Genomic DNA, 25955 nt, shown 5'->3' on the forward strand with positions numbered 1-25955 from the left:
GTACGGGGTTTTCTGACAATGTTTTAGCACTAGAGGTAGGTGGTGGATGCCTCATCTAGTGAATGTACTAAATACCACTGAATGGTACTCTCTAAAACTTTTTAAATTTGAAACAGGGTCTCACTGTCACCCAGGCTGGAGTGCAGTGGCACGATCTTGGCTCACTACAACCTCTGCCTCCTGGGTTCAAGAGATTCTTATGCCTCAGCCTCCCGAGTAGCTGGGATTACAGGCGTGCATTACCACACCCAGCTAAACTCTTTTTTCTGTTTTTATTAGAGACAGGGTTTCACCATATTGGTCAGGCTGGTCTCGAGCTCCTGACCTCAAGCGATCCATCTGCCTTGGCCTCCCAAAGTGCTGGGATTTCAGGCATGAGCCACTGCGTCTGGCCTCTAAAATTCTTAATTTTATTTTGTGTTTATTTCACCTCAATTTAAAAAGAAAAAAAAGAGAAAAGGACTCTGGGAACATCCAAACTTGCGATCCGACCTGGTACACTGGTGAAGGAGGTACAGGATATAGTAACCGGAGGCAGATTCAGTTGCTTGTCACTTGCAGAGTCCAGTTAACAAGAAAGTGGTCTGATAGAAAGAATTTTTTTTAACCAAAACTAATAATGGGGAAATGGCCATATTGCCATCTAAACCAATCACTTCAAATTTCTGGGGAGAAGGCAATGGTTTAAAAAATGGGGACTTCATATGGGAGGCATGCAGGAGTTGTACTGAGTACAAGGTCTGTGTGTCTTGTTTCTGTGGCTATGTTGGGTTGCAGTCCACCTGGAGCATGGACCGGGATCAAAATTAGTCCGTCGAACTTTTAAGAAGGCACATAATTAGATATTAGCGTACAATTAGAGAAATGTGAAAGAAGTTTGTGGTGAGAAAGGGAGGGATGTGGAGGCTATTTTAAAGCTAAGGAAAAGGCTCCTACAGTTGCTTCAAGGTTGTATCTTGAAACTGAAGAGAAAGGGAAAAAAGTTTTAAAATGCATTTTGAGATAGTTTACTGAGAATGATGATTTCCAATTTCATCCATGTCCCTACAAAGGACGTGAACTCATCATTTTTTATGGCTGCATAGTATTCCATGGTGTATATGTGCCACATTTTCTTAATCCAGTCTATCCTTGTTGGACATTTGGGTTGGTTCCAAGTCTTTGCTATTGTGAATAATGCCGCAATAAACATACGTGTGCATGTGTCTTTATAGCAGCATGATTTATAGTCCTTTGGGTATATACCCAGTAATGGGATGGCTGGGTCAAATGGAATTTCTAGTTCTAGATCCCTGAGGAATCGCCACACTGACTTCCACAAGGGTTGAACTAGTTTACAGTCCCACCAACAGTGTAAAAGTGTTCCTATTTCTCCACATCCTCTCCAGCACCTGTTGTTTCCTGACTTTTTAATGATTGCCATTCTAACTGGCGTGAGATGGTATCTCATTGTGGTTTTGATTTGCATTTCTCTGATGGCCAGTGATGGTGAGCATTTTTTCATGTGTTTTTTGGCTGCATTAATGTCTTCTTTCGAGAAGTGTCTGTTCATGTCCTTCGCCCACTTTTTGATGGGGTTGTTTAAAATCCAAACACCGCTTATTCTCACTCATAGGTGGGAATTGAACAATGAGAACACATGGACACAGGAAGGGGAACATCACACTTCGGGGACTGTTGTAGGGTGGGGGGAGAGGGGAGGGATAGCATTGGGAGATATACCTAATGCTAGATGACGAGTTGGTGGGTGCAGTGCACCAGCATGGCACATGTATACATATGTAACTTACCTGCACGTTGCGCACATGTACCATAGAGCCTAAAGTATAATAATAATAACAATAATAATAATAATACTAAAAAGAAAAAATTTAAAAAAAAATGCATTTTGAAGTTAAGCCTCCTGGTTACACAAACAGGTGGGCCGGGGAATGTTACAATCCCCTTTCTCCCTCAGGGGAGAGAAGTACCTGGAGGTAAAGTGACCACCTTTCCTTTTTAAAGAAATTTGAGGCCAGGCTAGGGGGTGCACGCTTGTAATCTCACACTCTGGGAAGGTTAGGTGGGCAGATCACTTGGGACCAACATGGTGAAACCCCATCTCCACTAAAAAATACAAAAATTAGCCAGACATGGTGGTGCGCACCTGTAATCCCAGCTACTCTGGAGGCTGAGGTGGAAGACTCACTTGAACCCAGGAGGTGGAGCTTGCTGTGAGCTGAGATCGCAACGTGGGTGACAGAGAGAGACCCTGTCTCAAAAACAACAACAAACAAACAAACAAACAAAAAACAAAGAAAGTTGAGTTTGTGCAGGCTGGAACATGGCAGGGGCTGGAAAGACCATGGACCAAGGAGAGTGCACATGAAGGGTGCCCCACCTGAGTGGCATTGAGAGAAGGCTTGGACTTGCATGGTGGCCTCTGCCTAGTGCATTGGTGAGCCACAGGGTGGGTGGTGGCTAGTGAACAGAGTGTAGACGAAGAGGAGGCTGGCCTCCTGACCAACCCAGACTCTCAGGGGCCTGCATCTACCTTGTCCCCTGGGGAAGTGTTCATTTCCTGTACCTAACTCCTGAGCTTCTGTTGGAATAATTTACCATAGTGAGAAATAAGAATAGCAACAGCTGCAGTTTATTTGTTTATTTGGCCTCATCTCATTTATTCGCACACCAGCTCCCTGGGAGACAGAATGTTCCTGTTTACATATGGGGAAACTGAGGCCCAAGTATGGTAGTAGTATAGTTAGCAGAGGGCCCAGGGCCAGTATGTGGCACAGCCTGGTTCAAATCTAGCCAAGCTGACTCAACTGCCCCTGGTGTGGCCCCTGCCTTGTCCAAGTCTGGCTCCAACATCCGATGCTTTTTTAGTTTCTTGAGGCTGTCCTCAAGTTATTAATCATAAGTAGGCAGGGAACTTGTCTGCATTTGTGATTTAGACACATTTCTCTCTGGGGAGCTTCAGCTCAGGTGGGCTGTGATTTAACGCTGACCTAGCGGGGGTCTATGCCCTCCTGAATTGCTTTCTCATAGCACCTGGGCTTTTCTGCATTTTTCTCTGCCTGGAATGAATAGGTCAATTTGCACTCTCTAGGAGAAAAATTGTAGTTAACAAATGTTAGTGAAAGTCACTGCTATAAACTTTCTCAGTTTTCCACAGTAGCTTGCACCTGAACTTGAACTTAACTGACCCATCATCATGACTGACATGGAGCCACACTGACAGGTCTTCCCTGACAGTTGCCTGACCCTGACACCCAGGCTGACCACGAAGTTGACACTGAAACATTATAATCCTCACCCTGCATAGACCTGGGGTTTACTCCAGCCTTAACCCATATCCTTAATTTACCCTTACTGAGAACCTGACCTTGACCCTGACCATCACACTGGCCCTCACCTGACCCTCACTCTATTTTTTATCCTGACACCCATCCTGAAAATTATCTGATCCTCCCCTTCAGCCTGATCCTGACTCTGACCCTGATCCTAAACCTCACCCTTGCTGTGAACCTAAACGTGACCATGACCTTGACTCTCACACTCAACTCAACCCAGAACTTGACTGTCTTTTCTTTCTTACCCTGAACCTAGCCTTGATCCTGGAACCGACTCTGATGCTGACCTTCCCTCTGACATCCTTATTTTAAGGTGACCTTCACTTTGACCCTGACATCACACTGACTGTGACCCTATCTATGGATCTCACACTCACCCACAATCTGGACTTGACATTCACTCTGACACTGCTTGTGATGACCGCCATGACCCAGCTAGACCCTAATGCTGATCCTGATCTTGACATTGACCCCATAAAAGACCTCCCATCACTGAAACTCATCCTGAACCTGACACACACTCTGACTCTGACTCCCAACATTTTGCTCACTCTGACTTGATCATTAACCCTAACCATTACCCTGAACCTGAATCTCACTCTGATGGTGGACCTTACCCTACCTCTGACCATGACACTCACCTTGAACTTGACACTGACACCTAGTCTCACCATCACGTTGACCCACATTTGATTCTGCCCTGACCTGGTCTCTAACACTTATTTTGTCCCTGTGCCTGACACTGCCTGTGACTCCCAAGTAGATTCTCACACTTGACATGACCCTGGCCCTCACTCTTTGACCCTGATGTTCACCTGACACTAATTCTGATTCTTGCCTTTGCTCTGACCTTGAACCTCATTTCTACTTAAACTCTGACACAGAATCTGACCTTGACCATCAAACCCACCCTTACTCTGACCATCACATTGTTTCTGACCATCATCCAGACCTCTTCTGATCCCAAACCTGCTCTTGACCTTCAGTATGACTCTGACCCCCTCCTGACACTCACATGGACCCTAAACGTAGCAATCAACATGATCCTAACCCTATTAGTTTTCTACATAACATAATTTGTTATGTAGAACATAACAAGACACCTTAACCCAAGCGGCTTAAGTGGATGCAAATTTTTAATGTTATATTATAGTTCTGTAGCTTTTGTAAGTCTGGCACAGAACTCACTGGCCTGATATTCCTTGCTGGAGGCTCTTGGGGAGAATCTATTTCATCACCTTTTAACTTTCTAGAGGCTGCTGCATTCTTTGACTTGTAGTCCTTCCCTCCATTGTCAAAGCCAGTGATGCTGCATCCCTGTGGCCTTCCTTTCCTAGTCAAATCTCCCTTTGACTGTAACTGGGAGAGGTTCTCTGCCTTTAAGGACTCATGTAATTGGACTGGCCCCACCTGGATAACCCAAGATAATGTCTCCGTAATAATATCTGACCTTGCCCTCACCCAAACTTGACCTGTACCCTCATTCTGAACCTGATCCTTACTATGATCTTCGCCCTGACCACAACTCTTGGCCTTAATGTACTCCTGACTGCCACAGATCCTAACCCTGAACCTCACTCTGCTGCAGACCCTGACAACAAACCTTACTGACTCTCCACCTGCCTCTCACATGACGCTGACTTTGACCCTCATCATGAGTCTGAACCTGACATTGACTTGCATACTGATCCTTGAGAGGTCCTTTCACCCTGCTGCTGGCTGTGACCTGAATATGCCTAACACTGAGTCTGATCATGACATAGATCCTCAGATGCCCCACCTCACACTGCTTCTTACTGTGGCATTGCTGTGACCTTAACCACACTGTGAGCTAACACTTGAACCTGGTATCGACCCTGACTCTAATACTATGCTCGCTCAGACCCTAACTCTGAACTTGGCAACCCACCCTTATGCTGACCTGGACCTGTCTGTGACCCTCATCATGACACTGGCCATGACCATCACCGTCCCCTTCATCTGACCATTAACCTAAACGTGTCTTTCACTCTGACCTGGACCTTGACCTAACCCCTCATCTTTACATTGACTACCCTAAGGCTGGCATGAAACCTTACCAAGATTCTGACTCAACTGTATCTTACCTTGACCCTGCACTGGGTTGAATAATGGCCCCCAAAAGGTATGTCCATATCTTAACCTTGATGTCTGTGAATGTGACTTGGGAATTGAGTCTTTGCAGAAGTAATTAAGAACCTTGAGATGGGATGTGTGGAGCACTGCTTAATAGTGGATTGAATGTGTACGTTTGTTTAGTAATATATGTTAAAACACAGAGAAGAAGGGGAGACTGGGTCTGAGGATATACACAGGAAGATGGCCACGTGGAGACAGAGGCAGAGATGGGAGTGATGCTCACAAGAAAAGGCACTCAAGGAGCTGCAGAAGCCTCAGAGGAAAAGAAGGATCCTCCCCTGGAACTTCCAGAGGGTGTGGCCCTGCCCACACCTGGATTTCAGACTTCTGGTCACCACAACCACGAGATAATAATTTCCATTGTCTTAACTCGTTGTGTTTGTGTTAATTTGTTACGCAACCCTAGGAAATGAATAAACACCCTGCCTCTCACCATGACAGGGTATCTGACATTTCCCATGGCCTTAGCCTGACACCCACCCTCATCCTGGCCCCATCCCTGACACGGCCACTCACCCAGAGCTGGACTTCATCCTGGCCCTCACTGTGACCCTTAGCCTGATCCTCACCATCATCCTAAACGTTCTGTGTCCCTCACCCTGAGCCTCTTCTACCCTGTGCCCTCACATTCACTTAGAGCTAGATCTTGACCACTCACTGCCCTGACAATATTGAATATAACCTTCTTCATAACTTTGACCCTGACTCTGACCTTGACCCTCATCCTGATATGAAACCTGACATGAATTCTTTCATTTATTGTCATCAGGAAGATCCCATGGCCCTGAATCATGCTTACCATTGTCCTAATCCCCAACCCTTACGCTGACCAAACCTCCCCATGACCCTGAACCTATCCTGGCCCTGACCTGGACCTTGTGCCTCATGCTGTCCCTGACCTTTTTAATGATATATGTTGAAACTGTGTTTGATAGTGTTAGGTGAGCATGTTACCCTGTATTGAGATATGTGTTAGAAACACTGCATTTAAGTAAAGTGTGGAATTGATGGACAGGAGACTTGAGGTGGGAGTGAGATGGGGTGGATGGTGGGAAGTTGCTTGGTGGGTGTGATGTGCATTACTCCAGTGATGGATGCACAGAAGGACCTGACTTCACTACAATGCAATGTAGCAATGAAGCAAAATTGCACTTGTACACCATGAATATATACATAACAAACAAACAAAAACATTGTGTTTATATGTGTATATACTACTTTGTTAAATGATATGTCATAATATATTTAAGAGTGATGGGTAAGTGTGTTATTATGTATAGGGATATATGTTTGAAATATGATGTTTAGCAGTGTGCAGTACATGTGCTGTTATCTGTGATATATGTTGAAACACTGTTTACAGAGCCTGTTACTGAATATAATGATACATGTGAGAAACAGTTGAGTTTACACTATATGGGGCATGTAGGACTTTGTGTTTAACAGAGATAGTGTTGTGTGTTCCTGTATGTAATGATCCGTGTGTGAAACATTGTGCTAGCAGTGTGAGGTGCATGTGCTATTTTGTTTAGTGACATTTTGAAACCGCATTTAGGAGAGGTGCATTTAGGAGAGGTACCTGAGTATAGTGATATAAGGGATATATGAAATATGGGATAAGTTAGTAGCACCTACTAAATGTGCTGCTTTTTTAAAAGAGATATGTGTGTGGTGCAGGTACTGCTTTGTTTTGGGAAATGTTGGAACACTGTGCTTACGGGACTAGGTGCATGCTATCTTGATTATTGGAATATACGCAGGAAATACTGTATTTAGCAGTGTGGAGGGCATATACTACTTTCCTTAGAGATTTGTGCTGAAAAACTGTGTTTATCTTAGCTAGGTGCCTGTTTAATCGAGTAGAGTGATATGTGTGAAATGTGTGTAGAAGTGTGTTATGCATATATATGTGGTTTGGTGACGTATGTTGAAACTGTGTTTAACAGAGTTCTGTATGTGTGTTAATGAGTTTAGTGTGTGTAAAGAACATTGTGTTATATGTATGGAACATTGGGTTTAACATGTGGGGTGCATGTTCTACTTGGTTTAATAATATATGTTGGAACTTGTTTAATACAGGTGGTTCATGTGATACAAAAAGTAATATTTATGAAAGAGTATGTTAACCATATTGATGCACATCCTTCACACTTTAGTGATATATGCTGAACCTATGTGTTTAGTGATATGTACTGAAACACTGCTAAGCTAGGGGTGTGTGTGTGTGTGTTTGTGTGTATGTATTTTTATGGAACAAAAAGTGTGCTTAGCAGTGTTTGCATGCTTGCTCTTTCAGTTTGTGTGCTTGTACTATTTATTTTGATTGGAAAATATTTTGAAACACAGCTAGGTGTATGCATTACTGAATGTAGTGATATGTGTGTGAAACACTGTATTAACAGTGTGTAGTGCATGTATTTGTTTTGTGATTTCTTTTTAGCTTCTTTTATTTCTAATAGACCTCAGTTTTTAGAACAGTTTTAGGTTTACAGCAAAATTGAATAAAGGTACAGAGATTTCCCATGTATCCTCTCCCCACACATGCATAGTCCCCCCATTATCAATGTCTCCACAAGAATAATACCTTTGATTGTTACAATTGATGAATCTATATTAACATACCCTTATCACCCAGAGTCCATAGTTTACATTAGGGTTCACTCTTAGTGTTATGTATTCTATTGGTTTTTACAAATGTTTAATGACATTTATCCACCATTATAGTATCATGGAGTAGTTTCAATGGTCCCAGATCCTCTGTGCTCCACCTACTCATCCCTCCCTCTTCTGTAACCACTGGCAACCACTGATCCTTATACTGTCTCTGTGGTTTTGCCTTTTTCAGAATTTCATATAGTTGGATTCATAGAGTATGCAGATCTTTTCAGATTGGATTCCTTCACTGTGTAATATGCACTTGTTTTCCCCATGTTTTTTCATGGCTTGATACCCACTTCCTTTTAGTGCTGAAAATATTCCATTGTCCGGATGAACCACAGTTTATTTATCCATTCACCCACTGAAGGACATGTTGGTTGCTTTCAAGTTTTGGCATAAGCCACTATAAACATCTGTATGCAAGTTTGCATGAACATAAGTTTCCATTCCTCTGGGTAAATACCAAAGAACACAGTTGCTGGATCACATGGTAAGAGTATATTTAATTTAGGAAGAAACTACCAAACTGTCTTCCAAAGTAGCTGCAACATTTTGCATCACCACCAGCAATGAATGAGAGATTCTGTTGCTCCACATCCTCTCCAGCATTTGTCAGTGTTCTGATTTGGGTCATTCTAATTCACACGTAGTGATATCTCATTGTTGTTTATGTTTTCTTGATGACATATCACGTGGAACATCTTTCATATACCTGTCTGCCATCTGCATATCTTCTTTGATGAGGTGTCTGTTAAGGTTTTCTGGCTAATTTTAAATGGGGTAGTTTTCCTATGGTTGAATTTTAAGACTTTGTATATTTTCAATAACAGTTCTTTAACAGCTATGTCTTTTGCAAATATTTTTTCCCAGTCTGTTGCTTGTTTTTTAATTCTCCTGATAGTGTCTTTCACAAGGCAGATGTCTCTAGTTTTAATATGACCCAGGTTAACAATTCTTCTTTCATGGGTCATGCCTTTGGAGTTCTATCTAAAAGGTCATCACCAAACACAAAGTCATCTAAGTTTTCCCCTATGTTATATTCTAGGAGTCTTATACTTCCGACTTTTACATTTAGGTCTGTCGTCCATTTTGAGTTAATTCTTGTAAAGTGAATAAGGTCTATGTCTACATTATTTTTTCTTTTGCAGGTAGATATTCAGTTGTCTTAGAACCATTTGTTGAAAAGATGAACTTTGCTCCATTGTGTTGCCTTTGCTTCCTTGTAAAAGATCAGTTGACTATATATAGGTGGATATATTTATGAGCTTGATTTCTGTTCCATTAATCTATTTGTCTGTTCTTTTGCCAGTACCACACTGTCCTGATTATTGAAGGATTATAGTAAGTCTCAGAGTCTTGTAATGTCAGTTCCCCAACTTTTTTTCTCATCAATACCTTATTGGCTATTCTGGGTCTTTTGACTCTCAGTATAAATTATAGAATCAGTTTGTTGCTATTGACAAAGTAACTTGTTAAGATTTTCATTGGGATTTTATTGAATCTATGTGGTGCAATTGTGGCTCTGCAGCCTCACCCTCCCAGGCTTAAGCGATCCAGTAGCTGGGACTGCAGATGCACTGCACCAGACCATACAAACATTTTTGTATTTGTTTGGAGACACGGGGTTTTGCCATGTTGCTCAGACTGGTCTTGAACTCCTGGGTTCAAGTGATCCGCCCACCTCAGCCTCCCAAAGTGCTGAGATTACAAGTATGAACCACCATGTCTGGCCAGTACTGTGTTTTTAATTTCAAATTTGACTTGCTCCATTGCTGGCATATATGAAAGTAATTGAATTTTGTATATTAACCTTGTATCCTGCAACCATGCTATAAGTGCTTATTATTCCATGAGGGTTTTTGTCATTTTTTGGATGTTTTACCTAGACAACCATGTTATCTGTGAACAAAGACAGTTTTATTTTTTTTCTTCCCAATCAGTGTACTTTTTATTTCCTTTTCTTATCTTATTCCATTAGCTAGGACTGCCAGTATGTGGTTGAAAAGGAGTAGTGAGAGGGGACATCCTTGCCATGATCCTGATCTTAGTGGGAAGGTTTCTACTTTCTCATCATTAAGTACAATGTTAGCTGTAGATTTTTGTTGTTGTTGTTGTTATTCTTTATCAGGTTAAGGAAGTTCCTACTTATTCCTAGTTTCTGGGAGCTTTGATAATGAATGAGTGCTGAATTTCATCAAATGCTATTTCTGCATCTATTGATATGATCATATTATTTTCTTTCTTTAGCTTGTTGATGTGATGGGTTATGTTAACTGATTTTCAAATGTTGAACCAGCTTTGCATAACAGGGATAAATCCCATTTGGTTGTGGTGTGTAATTCTTTTTATACATAGTTGGATTTGTTTGCTAAATTTTGCTGCAGTTTTATACCTATGTTCATGAGGGATACTAGTCTTTGGTTCTTTTTCCTTGTGAGGTCCTTTTGTCTTGGCATTAAGATGTATGAGGCTAATGCTAGCCTCATACAATGAGTTAGGAAGTATTCCCTCTACTTCTATCTTCTAAAAGATGTTGTAGAGAATTTATATAATTTCTTCTTTAAAGGTTTGATAGAATTCATCTGTGAACACATCTGGGATTGGTTCTTTCTGTGTTAGAAAGTTTAAATATTGATCTAATTTCCTTAATAGGTATAGGCCTATTTAAATTATGCATTTCTTCTTGGGCGACTTGTGGCATATTGCGTCTTTCAAGGGATTGCCCCATTTTCACTAGGTTATCAAATTAGTGGGCATAGAGATATTGATAGTATTCCGTAATTATCCTTTCAATTTCCCTGAGATCTATAGTAATGTCCCCTTCCTTCCTTCCTTCTTTCTTCCTTCCTTTTCCTTTCTCCCTTCCTCCCTTCCCCTCTTTCTCTCTTTCTCTCTTTCTTTCTCTCTTTCTCTCTTTCTTTCTCTCTGCTGCCCAGGCTGGAGTACAGTGTTGCGATCTCGGCTCACTGCAACCTTTACCTCCCAGGTTCCAGAGATTCTTGTGTCTCAGCCTCCCAAGTAGCTGGCATTACAGGCACACGCCACCATGCCCAGCTAATTTTTGTAATTTTAGTCGAGACGGGATCTCACCTTTTGGCCAGGCTGGTCTCAAACTCCTGACCTCAGGTGATCTGCCCGCTTTGGCCTCTCAAAGTGCTGGGATTACAGGCGTGAGCCACCACATCTTGCCCCCTCTTTCTTTTCTAATACTAATAACTAGTGTCTTCTCTTTTTTTTTCTTAGCCTGACTAGAGGCTTATCAATTTATTGATCTTTTTTTCAAAGAATCAGCTCTGAGTTTGTTGATTTTCTCTATTTATTTTCTGTTTTCAATTTCATTGACTTCTGTTTAATAAGACCTTTAATTATTAATTTTTTTCTCTTATTTAATAATACTTTATGGCCCCATGTGGTGGCTCAGGCCTGTAATTCCAGCCATTTGGGAGGCCAAGGTGGCAGATGGCTTGAGTCTAGGAGTTTAAGACCAGCCTGGGCAACATGGTAAGACCCTGTCTCTTCAAAAAATAAAAAAATTAGCTGGGTATGGTAGTGTGTGCCTGTATTCCTAGCTACTAAAGAGGCTGAGGTGGGAGAATCGCTTGAGCTCAGGAAGCTGAGGTTGCAGTGAGCAGTGTTCACACCACTGTACTCCAGCCTGGGCAATAGAGAAACCCTGTCTTAAGAATAATAATAATAATTTTTATAATTATTTTCTTCTTCTAAATTTGGATTTAATTTGATTTTCTTTTCCCAGTTTCCTAGGGTAAAAGCTTATACTGTTAATTTCAGATCTTTCTTCTTTTCTGATATATGCATTCAATGTTATAAATTTTCCTCTAAGCTCAGCTTTCACTGCATCCCACAAATTTTGTTGTGTTTTATTTTCATTCAGTTCAGAATATTTTCTAATTTCTCCTGAGATTTCTTTTTTGAAATCTTTCTTCTTCTTTCCTTCTTTTGTTATTTAGAACCATATTGTGTAGTCTTCAAATATTTTGAGACTTTCGGGTGGGCATGGTGGCTCCCAGCACTTTGGAAGGCCGAGGTGGGCAAATCACTTGAGGCCAGGAGTTTGAGACCAGCCTGGCCAACATGGTGAAACAGGGTGAAACCCTGTCTCTACTAAAAATACAAAAATTAGCCAGTCATGGTGGTGTGTGCCTGTAGTCCCAGCTACTCGGGATGCTGAGCCAGGAGAATCGCTTGAACTCAGGAGGTGGAGGGTGCAATGAGCCGAGATCACACCACTACACTTCAGCCTGGGCAACAGAGCGAGGCTCCATCTCAAAAAAAAATTGAGATTTTCCAGCTGTCTTTCTTTATCAATTTCTAGTTTAATTTCACTGTGGTGTGCGAGCAGATGTTATAAGATTTGTATTCTTTTAAACGTATTAAGGTATGTCTTATGACCCAGAATGTGATCTATCTTGGCAAATGTTCCATATGAGCTTGAGAAGAACTTGTGTAATTCTTCTTTGCTTGGATGAAGTAGTCTATAGATGTCAGTTATAACCACTTGGTTGATGACATTGAATTGAGTTCACCTATGTCCTTACTAATTTTCACCTATGCCTTAACTGCCTGCTATATCTTTCCATTTCTAATAGACAGGTGTTGAAGTTGAAATATCAAACTGTAATCTTGGATTCATCTATTTCTCCTTGCAGTTCTGTCAGTTTTTGCCTCATGTATTTCAACACTTTGTTGTCAGGTACATACATGTTTAGAATTGTTATTTCTTTTGGAGAACTGATCTATTTATCATTATGTAATACCCCTCTTTATCCTTGATAACTTTCCTAGCCTTGAAGTCCGTTCTGCCTGCAATTAGTATAGCTACTCTTGCTTTCCTTTGCTTGGTGTTAGCATGATATCCATTTACTTTTAATCTACATGTGTCTTTACATTTAAAGTAGGTTTTTAAAATCACTCTGACAATCTTTTAATTGGTGCATTTAAGACCACTGACATTCAATGTGATTTTTCATATAGTTAGATTAGTATCTACCATATTTATTACTATTTTTGTGTTTGTTGTCTTTGTTCTTTGTTCCTATTTTTGTCTTCTACACTTTTTCTGCCTTCTGTGGTTTTAATTGAGCATTTTATATGATTCTTTTTTTTTCTTAGCATATTCATTATACTTCTTTTTTTTACTGGCTGCTCTAGAATTTGCAATATACATTTACAACTAATCCAAGCTCACTTTCAAATAACACGATACTACTACACAGGTAGTTTATGTACCTTATAATGACAAAAAATTCTAATTTCTTCCTCCCATTCCTTGTATTATTACTGTCATTCATATCACTTACACATAAGTATATTTGATATATATTCATAAGCATAAGTAGTTGAATAACATTATTACTTTTATTACTTCTAACAAACTGTATCAATTAAGAATAAGAAAAATAAAAGTTTTTATTTTACCATCACTTATTTCTTCTCAGATGCTCCTCCCTTCTTTGTGTAGGTCTAAATTTCTGACCTATATCATTTTTCTTTTTTCTGAAGAATTTATTTTAACATTTCTTACAAGGCAGATCTACTGGCAATAAATTTCCTCAATTTTGAGAAAGCTTCAAAATGTTTCTTTTGAAGCTTGAACTCAAGCTTCAAAATGTTTCTTTTACTTCAAATGTTTCTTTTGTTTCTTGTTCTCTTTCTTTTCCTTCTATATTTTTATTACATGTAATTACAATTTTGCAATTGTCCTACAGCTCTTGTATTTTGTTTTTTGTTTGCTTTTGTTTTTTGAGACAGGGTCTCACTCTCTCATCCAGGCTGGAGTGCAATGGCATGAACATGGCTCATTGCCGTCTTAACCACTTGAACTCAAGCAATCCTTCTGCCTCAGCCTCCCAGGTAGCTGGGACTATAGCTTTGAGCCACCACACCTGCCTAATTTTAAAATTGTTTTGTAGAGATGAAGAGCATGTCCTTTGTTGCCCAGGCTGTTCTCAAACTCCTGGGCTCAAACAATTCTCTTGCCTGAGCCTCCCAAAGTGCTTCTCCAACCCACAGCCCATGGGCCACATGCAGCCCAGGATGGCTTTGAATGTGGCCCAACACAAATTTGTAAACTTTCTCAGAACATTATGAACTTTTTTGTGATTTTTTTTTTTAGCTCATCAGCTATTGTTAGTGTTAGTTTATTTTATGTGTGGCCCAAGGCAATTCTTCTTCCAGCATGGCCCAGTGAAGCCAAAATATTGGACACTCCTGGGGTGAAAAAACAAAAAACAAACAAAAAACAGAAAATAAGTGTAAGTGAGGATATGAAGATTTTGAAACCCTTATACACTTCGTGAGAATGTAAAATTGTATAGCCACTGTGAAAGACAATATGACTATTCCTCAAAAAATTAAACATAGAATTGCCATATGAGCCAGCAATTCTACTTTTGGGTATATACCCAAAGGAATTCAAAGCGGAATCTTTTTTTTTTTTTTTTTTTAAACAGAGTCTCACTCTGTCACCCAGGGTGGAGTGCAGTGATGCGATCTCAGCCCAATGCAATCTCTGCCTCCCAGATTCAAGCAATTCTCCTGCCTCAGCCTTCTGAGTAGCTGCCTACAACTGTGCACCATCATGCCAAGCTATTTTTTTTTTTTTTGTATTTTTAGTAGAGACGGGGTTTCGCCATGTTGGCTAGGCTGGTCTTGAACTCCTGACCTCAAATGAACTGCCCACCTCAGCCTCCCAAAGTGCTGAGATTATGGGCATGAGCCACTGTACCCCCCCAAAAAGTGGAATCTTGAAGATATATTCATACACCCATGTTCATATAGTGTTATTCCCAATAGCCAAAAGATGGAAGCCACTCAATTGTCCATCAACAGATGAGTAGATAATTAAACTGTTGTGTATACATACAAAGGAATATTATTCAACCTTAAAAAGGAAAAAAATTCTGACATATGCTATTGTAAGAATGAATTTTGAGGACATTATGCTAAGTGAAATAAGCAAGATACAAAAAGACTGTATGATTCCACTTACATGAGGTCCCTAGAGTGAGAGAGAGAGTGGGGGGAGGGAGAGAGAGAAATGTTGTTCAAAGCAGTTGCATCCCCAGCTCCTAGCACAGCATTTGGCAAACAGTAGAAGCTCAGTAAATAGATGTTGATTGACTGCTTAAATAATAAGAGTTTTTAGTACTTTCCAAACACTTTTTTTAAAAAGGGGGAGCCAAATTATTATCGTTTTAAAATATAATTACAACCAATTTTGTTGGCATTAAAATTAGAGGCATTAAGCTGAAATGGATATATACCAAAAACCAGAAATTGAGTTTGGCAAAAATGGGAATAGGAGTTTTCCAGTAATTTCAGATCAGAAATCAATTTAGAGAAACAAACCCCATACTTACATTGATTGTGTCACAGATTTAGACTTCAGTAGTGCATTGGTAAACTGTTCATATTTAGAGCTTCACTTTGAGATTTGACAGCTGTTTCTTGAAAAAAAATCTCAGTACCTTGTGCAGATAAATCAGTCTTGCATGTGCCTTAGCACATACTTAAAATTTCTCCATTGTGTGTATACAAAGCACCTGCAATGTGGGTAGGACAAAATACATACTTTCATAACAAAACTATAAGGTACCTCTCAAGTATGAACAATATACACATAATACATGGTATACAGTATTTACAAAATGTAGAATATAATACAAGCTGTTTTTATGTAATTTTTGAAACCCATCTTTTGCACTTGTATGTTGCAACAAGGCAAATTTCCATTTCTGTACCAATTTTCTCAGAGTCCAGGGATATGGGAAAACTTATGTTTTACACATGCACTGAAATCTGAAATCTAAGTTTGAACTTCCAGGAGGGTTTTTAAGTGTACTGCCATCATTTCCCTGTTTTGGTTGGAATTTTCAACAGTGCTTCCCATCCAGTGACTAGGAGGCTTTGGAAGAACACTAAGAGAAGGTGGATCACTAAACTTCGCTCCAGCATAATTTTCCTTTTGGCTCACTTCAGTTAGAAATGCTGAATTCTTCAAATGCGTATTTTTAATGTTCTCAGTATTTTTAAAAGGCTTTTTTTTTTCCTGCTTCTCAATTCTGTCAGATGAATCAGAATCCTGCCAAAAGTTGATTTCATTTCTTTTTGCAGAGGTGATCTTGGCTTTGGTTGTTATACGAGTGTATACCCTGAACAACCTGGCCATGGGGAAGGGCAATTTTCTCCGATTTTCCCATCTTTGATTTTAAAACGGCTTTCCTGAGCGGGGATTGGCCTGGCGCCAAGGGCTGCAGGGGAAGGTCAGGGCTAGCGCCCTCCATGTGGGTTGCCAGTGCAGGACTCCCGGCCAAGGCAGCGGTCGGACCCGGGACCTCCTGCTCTCCGCTCCCGCCAGTCGCCTGGCTGCGGCCGCGCTCCAGACTTGGCCAGTGCTGCTGGTACCGGTGGAAGCGGCTGGGCAGCTGCGCCACGGGGCCGGCCTGCACCTTCTTCTTTTTTTTTTTTTTTTATTATACTTTAAGTTTTAGGGTATATGTGCACAATGTGCAGGTTAGTTACATACCTATACATGTGCCATGCTGGTGTGCTGCACCCATTAACTCGTCATTTAGCATTAGGTATATCTCCTAATGCTATCCCTCCCCACTCCCCTCACCCCACAACTGTCCCCAGAGTGTGATGTTCCCCTTCCTGTGTCCATGTGTTCTCATTGTTCAATTCCCATCTATGAGTGAGAACATGCGGTGTTTGGTTTTTTGTCCTTGCAATAGTTTACTGAGAATGATGATTTCCAATTTCATCCGTGTCCCTACAAAGGACATGAACTCATCATTTTTTATGGCTGCATAGTATTCCATGGTGTATATGTGCCACATTTTCTTAATCCAGTCTATCATTGTTGGACATTTGGGTTGGTTCCAAGTCTTTGCTATTGTAAATAGTGCCGCAATAAACATATGTGTGCATGTGTCTTTATAGCAGCATGATTTATAGTCCTTTGGGTATATACCCAGTAATGGGATGGCTGGGTCAAATGGTATTTCTAGTTCTAGATCCCTGAGGAATTGCAACACTGACTTCCACAATGGTTGAACTAGTTTACAGTCCCACCAACAGTGTAAAAATGTTCCTAATTCTCCACAACCTCTCCAGCACCTGTTGTTTCCTGACTTTTTAATGATTGCCATTCTAACTGGTGTGAGATGGTATCTCATTGTGGTTTTGATCTGCATCTCTCTGATGGCCAGTGATGATGAGCATTTTTTCATGTGTCTTTTGGCTGCATAAATGTCTTCTTTTGAGAAGTGTCTGTTCATATCCTTTGCCCACTTTTTGATGGGGTTGTTTGTTTTTTTCTTGTAAATTTGTTGGAGTTCATTGTAGATTCTGGATATTAGCCCTTTGTCAGATGAGTAGGTTGTGAAAATTTTCTCCCATTTTGTAGGTTGCCTGTTCACGCTGATGGTAATTTCTTTTGCTGTGCAGAAGCTCTTTAGTTTAATCAGATCCCATTTGTCAATTTTGGCTTTTGTTGCCATTGCTTTTGGTGTTTTAGACATGAAGTCCTTGCCCATGCTTATGTCCTGAATGGTATTGCCTAGGTTTTCTTCTAGGGTTTTTATGGTTTTAGGTCTAACATTTAAGTCTTTAATCCATCTTGAATTACTTTTTGTATAAGGTGTAAGGAAGGGATCTAGTTTCAGCTTTCTACATATGGCTAGCCAGTTTTCCCAGCACCATTTATTAAATAGCGAATCCTTTCCCCATTGCTTGTTTTTCTCAGGTTTGTCAAAGATCAGATAGTTGTAGATATACGGCGTTATTTCTGAGGGCTCTGTTCTGTTCCATTGATCTATATCTCTGTTTTGGTACCAGTACCATGCTATTTTGGTTACTGTAGCCTTGTAGTATAGTTTGAAGTCAGGTAGCATGATGCCTCCAGCTTTGTTCTTTTGGCTTAGGATTGACTTGGCGATGTGGGCTCCTTTTTGGTTCCATATGAACTTTAAAGTAGTTTTTTCCAATTCTGTGAAGAAAGTCATTAGTAGCTTGAAGGACCTCTTCAAGAAGAACTACAAACCACTGCTCAATGAAATAAAAGAGGATAGAAACAAATGGAAGAACATTCCATGCTCATGGGTAGGAAGAATCAATATCATGAAAATGGACATACTACCTAAGGTAATTTATAGATTCAAGGCCTGCACCTTCTTTTGCCGCTTCTTTGGCGCTGCCCCAGAGGTGTCTCCCGAAGCAGTGAAGCTGCGGTTGGGCAGTGCTGCTGGAGCCCGATGCTAGGGCGTCAGGCACGAGCCATCTTCCCCTAGTAAGTGAGGGAGGAAGAGAATTGGGGACACTGCCCGGGGGTCTGGGATCCGGGGTGAAGGCGGGGGAGCCGTGGTCACCATCTGGAGGGCTCCGAAGTAACCGCCGAAGGAAAAGCCAAGAGGCCAAAGGCGGCCACCCAGGACTAGCTAGCAGTAGGAAGCTTGTTGCTCAGCAACGAGGAGAAAAGGAGAAGATGAAGCCAGTGAAGATAGGGTGGTGGCCTCGCCGGCTGATGCTGCTAGGAGAGCCAGAGAAAATCGCGAAACATGACTCGGGTGGTGGCGGTGCAGCAACCTCCGAACACTTTTATAGATGTATCCCTCATTATCTGGATCAATTTGGCTTTGGCTTCAGAGAGTGAAAGTTGGGGTAACAAGAAATGCAACATCATCATTTGGTTTCTGCGTTTCATAGAGTGAAACAAGTTCAGAGGATGTAACAAGCCATGCCCAAGTCCAGACATCACTCAAGTTTCCCCCACAGCCCAGTCCTCACTCCTGCTTTCCCCACTGTTGTCCCTGCACTTGAAGCAGACATTCGCCAGCCTTTATGGTCACTTTTATTACTTCTCCAGGGAATTAAAGGCAGAGCAGGAATTGAGACTGCAGCCCAGGTCTTCTGCCTCCTGCCCAGTGCCCCACTCTGCTGTGCATTCAGAAATACAGGATGTTGCACCCCGACTCACCACCCAGGTGAGGCTGCAGAGGCCCATGAGGCAGAGTGACTTTTCCTAAGTCCACCACTTGCCAGTCTATGACTTTGAGCAAATCACTTCTCTCTGAAGCTCACTTTCCTCTGGCAAAATGGGGGCCCATGAGTATGCTCTGGCCTGTCCATATTCTGACTACAGTGCCACTTCTACAGCGTGAGGGTGGCTGGGCTGGTGGCAGGCATCCTTTATGCTATACAGCCCATGTTTCTAGTATCCAGGGACATCAGCCTCTACACAGAGACCCCAACCCAAATGCCAGGCACCCCAACCCAAATGCCAGGCAGTCCTGTAGGGGTGGCTGCAGTTACCTCCTCTGAGGACTTTGCAGGTTGTGACCACATCATACTTATTGGTCCCTCTGATCTTCTGATCAATGTTTTCCCTTGTTTCTCATGGCTATGATGAATTTATTCTCTCCCACGTTGCTCCCAAACCCTGCCTGGACAAGAAACAGGCATCCCATGTGTGAGTGGGTCCACAGCTCTCACTCCTCCATGGGCCCCTGCCTCTCTCTCCTCCCTACTGGTGCTGAGTGGCAGGCTGGAGCACAGCCAACATTGGAAGAGATCATGTCTAGCAGCACCGTGGTTATTACCTGAGGAAGTCAAGAGAAAAATGTGTTGCTCTCCATGTGTGTTGTAAAATTCTGAGAGTTAATGGGCCAGAAATTAAATTATAGTTCACATCCTGCATACTCTGGATACATTTGAATCTATGGTCACTGTGAATGAAGCACAACAACTTTTGGGAGACTCACTGGCATCCAGTGTTCACGGCAGCGTGGCACGTGACACAGCATCATGAGTGGGACAGACCCAGCATCAGATAAATGGAGTTAGGAGACTGCAGAGGCAAGGTGACCTGTGCTGTTTCCATACAAACAGGTTCTGAAGAGCCATGGCAGTGTGAGTAATAACAGTGTTGCTGCCTTTTTTCCCACTGGGAGATATGAAATTATCCAGGAATCATGCATCTGTCAAGAAAGACGATAACTGAAAGAGATTGTGCCATGCTCTACTAGAATCTTCATGTGCATGATAAGACATGAGGCAAATATCCAAGTATCTCTTCACTACCTTATTCCAAATTCTTCTCGATAATTCCCTCTAACTCACATGGGTGCAAAAATTGTGCAATGTGTCATTTAATGAAATTGTTTATACCAACAGGGCTCTGCACACTAGGTGGCTGTCCTGCACAGAGATGCTGAGGATGCAGTAGGAGAGTAGATATAAATGGTTATAAAATGGAAACAATGCAGGGTGAATGCTCAAGATTATACAGTCTGGCTTGATGGACAAAGGACACAGGATTCGGACTTCTCCTTGGGCATTTTCCCTAAGTTTGTCCCTAATGGTATATCATGCTGAGGAACAGGAGCCATAGGCAGGCTCCCAGCTGGGATTGTTTGCCTGCTGAAAAGCTTTCTGTTACAATTCCACTTATGGAAAACAGCTTCCATTTGTGAGAAAGTGCAACTCTGCATAATAAGTTACATTGAAATAATCAAGTATTTCTTAATAGACCTGATGAGGTTCAATTTTTACCTTAAAAATGGGGATTATAATACCATTATAATACCTTCTTTGTCTTATAGGGCAATTGTTAGACTCAGTAATATTATTATGATAATAATAATAATGATGCTGGTGATGATGTTAGTGATGGTGTCGATGCTGGGGATAGTGTTGATGCTGGTGACAGTGAAGATGCTGAGGGTGGTGATAATGCTGAGGATGGCGATGGTGTTGGTGATGGTTATAATGCTGGTGATGGTGATGATGCTGGTGATGGTGATTAGGCTGAGGATGGTGATAACACTGGGGATGGTGATGATGCTGAGAATGGTGATAATGCTGAGGACTGTGATGATGCAAAGAGTGGTGATGATACTGGGGATGGTGATGATGCTGGGGATGGTGATGATGATGGTGACAGTGATGATGCTGGGGGTGGTGATGGTGTCAGTGATGGTGATAATGCTTAGGATGGTGATGATGCTAGGGATGGTGATGATGCTGGTGATGGTGATGATGCTGTTAATGATGATGATACTGGGGATGTTGATGATGTTGGAAATGGTGATGATGTTGGTGGTGGTGATGATGTTAGTGGTGGTGATGACGCTGGGGAGGGTGATGATGTTGGTGATTGTGATGATGTTGGTGATGGTGATGATGCCAGGGATGGTGATGTTGCTGGTGATGGTGATGATGCTGGTGATGATGAGAATGCTGGTGATGGTAATGATGCTAATGAGGATGATGGTATTGGTGATGGTGATGATGCTAGTGATGGTGGTGATGCTAGTGATGATGATGGTATTGGTGATGGTGATGATGCTGGTGATGGTTATGATGTTGTTGATAGTGACGGTGTTGCTGACAATGATGGTGTTGCTGATAGTGATGATTTTGGTGAGGATAATGTTCACAGCAACAGCGCAATGATGAAAACACCATTTATGGGGTGGCTATGCTATGATAGGGGCTGCAGTAAGCTCTTTGCAGGCATTGTCTCATTTCATCCTCACAACAGTACTAAGAAGCAGGTATTAATGTCTCACTATTTCAGATGAGGACAGTAGGCCCAGAGGATCTGAGCAGTGTGTCCAAAGTCACCTTGTAGCTGGAATGACAGCAAGTGCAAGGCAAGTAAGGTGTGTGAGAGCAACTGAGATGGAAAAGTTCTAACAGATGTGACATTGTTCTCCAGGCGAGTCATGGAAGCCACATAGGAAGCTCTGACTGCCTGCTGATCCACCTGCTGAGGCCTCACCCTGCTCAGAATGTCTTGAGAAGCAGTGATTCTTCTAGGCACAGAAAGACAGAAGCTCAGGCCCTGGATGGCTGTGGCTTCCCTCCTGGATTTACCACTTGTGATCTGGATGCCTTGGCTCCTGACCATGCAGACAGTGTAGAGCGTGGTGGCACCCAGCAGAAGCCCAGGCAGAGTTCATGAATACCCCATAAGTTCTGACCCCACAATATTATTGCTCTTGGTCAGCATGTTATATCTGTCACTGGATGGAGAGCTCTGCAAAGTTGGCAGTGGTTTATTTATTGTTGGAGTCGTCATAGCAGCTCAGTGCAGGCTCAGGGTAGTTCTCAGAAGAGAGAGGTGGAGTTTTATTCCCACAGGGACCCAGCTGCCCTCACCTTTTTTGTGTGATGGGGATGAAGATTTTGAAGAGGCTTCTGTGAAAAGCAGGAGGAACTTTGTCCACCTAGTAGGAGGGACCACAGGAGCCCAGGTCCTGCACTTTCCTGGAAAACATGCTACCTGGAAATTCAGCTGGCTGGCTAGTCCTCCCCTTTACACCTCAAGAAGCTGTGCCAGAGTCTCATGCCTCCTCCATGTCTCCACTGGCAACCGGTCACTCCTTTGCCTCATGGAAACAGGGCACTAGGTGGTCTGATGGAGGGTAAGAGGTGAGACTCAGGTGCTCGAATTTTTGCTTTCAATTACTTCAGCCCCTCACTCACTGCCTCCCTTCTATTCCTTCCAGAGCTTGGAGTGCTGCGTGCAGTGGTGTCTGTGAAGACCCTGCCTGGCTGCTTCGGTCCTGTCCAGGCTCCTGCAGTGACATCCTCAGCCTGGCTCCACCCCACAGTCCCAGGAGGCCACATGGAGGGAGCAAGAAAAAAAATGGTCTGGTGGCTGCTCATACATTTCTAGTCATGCATGATCTGTAGATGGAACCTGAGAATGGCCTGGACACTGCAGGGGAGATGGGGCAGGCTATTTTGGTGAATAAATAGCCTGGAGGCTGACTCAACAGAGAACCAGGTCCAATTTCTCAATTGTGACCCTGCTGCTGGACACATTGGGGCCGCCTTAGTCCTTGGGTCCACAGACCATGCTCTCCGCAGCTCTCCACCACTCCCTGTGAGAGCAAAGCACAAACCGCGGCTGGACCCTGGCTCCTCCTGTGCTGTCCAGGACTATAGAGACAGGTTCGGTGGGTAGCCTGGAATGGCCTCAGTGCTCAGGGTCTGGTGGTCAGCCATGTCCAGGCTCTGGAAACCCTGCTTCTCGCAGGTTACCAGGGGTTGCCACTTATGCTCTGTTAAGTGACCAACTTGAAAGATGTGGCCTAGTAATGTTGTCTTGTTCCAAAAAAGAGTTCTACACTGATTCCTGATTTTACTATAAAAGGAAGGAAGAGGTAGTTTTGTCTATAATATGCTCTTTTTGGGTATCATATGAGAAACATCCATAACCATGGCTTTGCCGTTAAGATGAACAGAACATCAAAGGTTTGATGTTCACAAACAAGCTTCTCCAACAATATTCCATTTATTTCTCACAACTATACTGAGAGTTTTATAATTCTATTTTTTGTTTCTCAATTGCAGAAATTAAGAGAATGTCTGTGACTTGTCCCAGGGCTCACAGTCACAGATTGCAGAACTGGGACTTGAACCCATGTCAACTACCAGAAAATTCCTGTTTGGGCCATGCTCATATTTTCCAACCTTGTTCACTGGAGGACCTCTTCTTGCAGCACTATGGCTGAGGTCAGTGGTCACTCTGTAACCCAAGCCCACTATACCTCCCCATCAATTCACAACCCACTTTGGCCTCATTGTGCAAACTGGGGGTGTCCCTTATATTGAGTGTCAACCAAAAAGAAAATCCTAACTCCCCCAGTTGACTGAACCTACTCCCTCTGGGCCAAAGAGAACTTGAAAAACTGAATTCCTGGCCATGATGGGAAGGGAGGTTGGACATACCTCATTATACCCCCTCTCTTTTGGAGTTTAAGCACAAATGGCCAGCATTAAAATTAAAATAGAGATCATAAGACTGACAGAACAGAGGTTTTGTGGCAAAGAGTTACCAAACTCCAACCTGGTTTTGATACAGCATCATATGGCAGATGGCAGACCCTGAAGGACATAAAAATATTTTACCCTAAAATATACTTCTTTAATATATTTTGAAATGGCCAAGGAAAGCTGTCTTTTGTGGGAGAAATTTGCATCCATAGAGAATCTCCATTCATGTAGCCAGATCTCCCTCTCTAGGCTTTTCCCAGATCTAGGAGAGATTAACTGAGAGCCTGACATCTCTAAGATCTGAAAAGAGAAATTCACCATCTATTCTTTCTGGGGGCTGCTACCTGTGAGACTTAATCTATGTAACAAGAACCTTGGCCCACAACCCCCTTGCCTTTACTCAAGCATTCCTTCCTACTGACTTCAAGTCTTTAGACAAAGCTTAAGTCTTTCAACCAACTGCCAATCAGAAAAATTTTCAAATCCATCTATGCTCTACAAGCCCCCCACTTCAATTTATCTCACATTTTCAGGTTGAACCAATGGTCACTTTCTATTATTTTGATTTACAATGTTACCTACAATTCCTCTCACCCCAAAATGTATAAAGCCAAACTGTAACCCAACCGCCTTGGGTACATTTTCTCAGGATCTCTTGAGACTATACCTGGGCCATGGTCACTCACACTGGCTCAAGATAAACCTCTTTAAATTATTTTACAGAGTTTGTTTTTTCCATTAACAGGGGTGAAGATTCCATCTCCATGTGATCATTTCATTCTTTCATTTCTTTATCTCTACCCACGAAGAAGCAAAGAAAAAATGCTACATCACAATATCTGTAATTCAGTGTATACTTTAAAAGGTGATAATTTATATGAAATAAATGTTCTATAAAGCTACACATCAACATGATAAAAGTGGTGAGAGAAGTGGGCTTATTGGAAAAATTGTATTCCATTTGATTGTCTAAATTTTCTTATATTTTAAGAATGAGGATGTGTATTTCTTATAGTAACCACAATATGAAATGCTCGGGGGTGGGAAATGCAATGCAAAGTAAATAAGCACATGAAAGCTTTCAGGGCCCCCACAGGCTAAATGATCCTCATGGGAGTGACAGGAAAGCCCCATTCTTCTGTGTCTATCTGTTGGCTGAGTTCCAAGTCTAAGAGCAAAATATGAAAGATGCAGGGGTGGAGGGGAGCTTAGAGAGTCAGGAAGGACCTTGACGACTGTTCTATATCTTCCTGTCTTATCTGCCCTGTCCCCAGCAAACCGAGAGAGTCATTTCTGTGCAGCACTGGCATTCCCAGGGCCACCACCTGCCCACTCGCCCTGAGCACCCCTCTGCTCAGGATGCTGAGGCCAGGCTTTCAAGGCCACATAGTCTTGGACAGGTCCAAAGAGGATGCTGTGTCCCTTCTGACAGGTGAGAAAAGGGCTTCAGAAACTTGCATGGCAAGAAAAGTCAGCTACAGTCCTGAGGCGGACAGAATGTGTCAGCAGCTCTTGCTGCACCCAGGTCCTAGAGACAGAGATCCCCACAGCTCCAGGCATCCCAGTGCAAAGAGTCCACAGAGGCCCCTGCAGAAGGAGGTGCCTGGATACCTCCCCCAGGGACTCCAACCCCTCCTGTCTTCTTTTAATTTTCTCAAGTGGACATCCCTATGTCAGTTTGAATAATCAAAGCTGGGAGAGACAGAATGAGAGCCCCTCTCCTTTGCAGCTTTTGCTTTTTGTCTTTACTTCTATTTATTTATTTTTCTAAACAGACAAGGTTACTAGGCACTGTCATGTGACTTGCAAATTTTGGGGAAGTGGGGAGTGGAGTAGGTCTTGGCTCAGACCTACTTGGGATCATCCACCCCTAGCCTCACGAAAACCCTGGCCTGGGGCTTTGGGCTGACACCCTGACATCTTAGAACTCAGTGAAACAGGAGTTTAGCAGGACTAGTTTCACTAGATACAGGTCACAGAGGCCACGCTGATTAAACAGGT

The 25955-nt window shown here is 42.3% G+C and overlaps 1 long non-coding RNA gene and 1 pseudogene across 1 annotated transcript; one reads left to right on the plus strand and one right to left on the minus strand.

The window, feature by feature from the left end:
• Positions 1-15969: 15969 nt before the first annotated feature.
• On the minus strand, positions 15970-22080 carry LOC100448220 (proline-rich nuclear receptor coactivator 1-like; annotated as a pseudogene).
• A 608-nt stretch (positions 22081-22688) lies between these two features.
• Positions 22689-24788, plus strand: LOC129060784 (uncharacterized). Its single transcript, XR_008527689.2, has 3 exons — positions 22689-22824; positions 23532-23693; positions 24700-24788. It is a non-coding gene; the product is annotated as an uncharacterized LOC129060784 (long non-coding RNA).
• Positions 24789-25955: the final 1167 nt, after the last annotated feature.

This window comes from Pongo abelii, chromosome 7 (assembly GCF_028885655.2).
Source record: "Pongo abelii isolate AG06213 chromosome 7, NHGRI_mPonAbe1-v2.0_pri, whole genome shotgun sequence".
Classification (NCBI taxonomy): Eukaryota; Metazoa; Chordata; class Mammalia; order Primates; family Hominidae; genus Pongo; species Pongo abelii.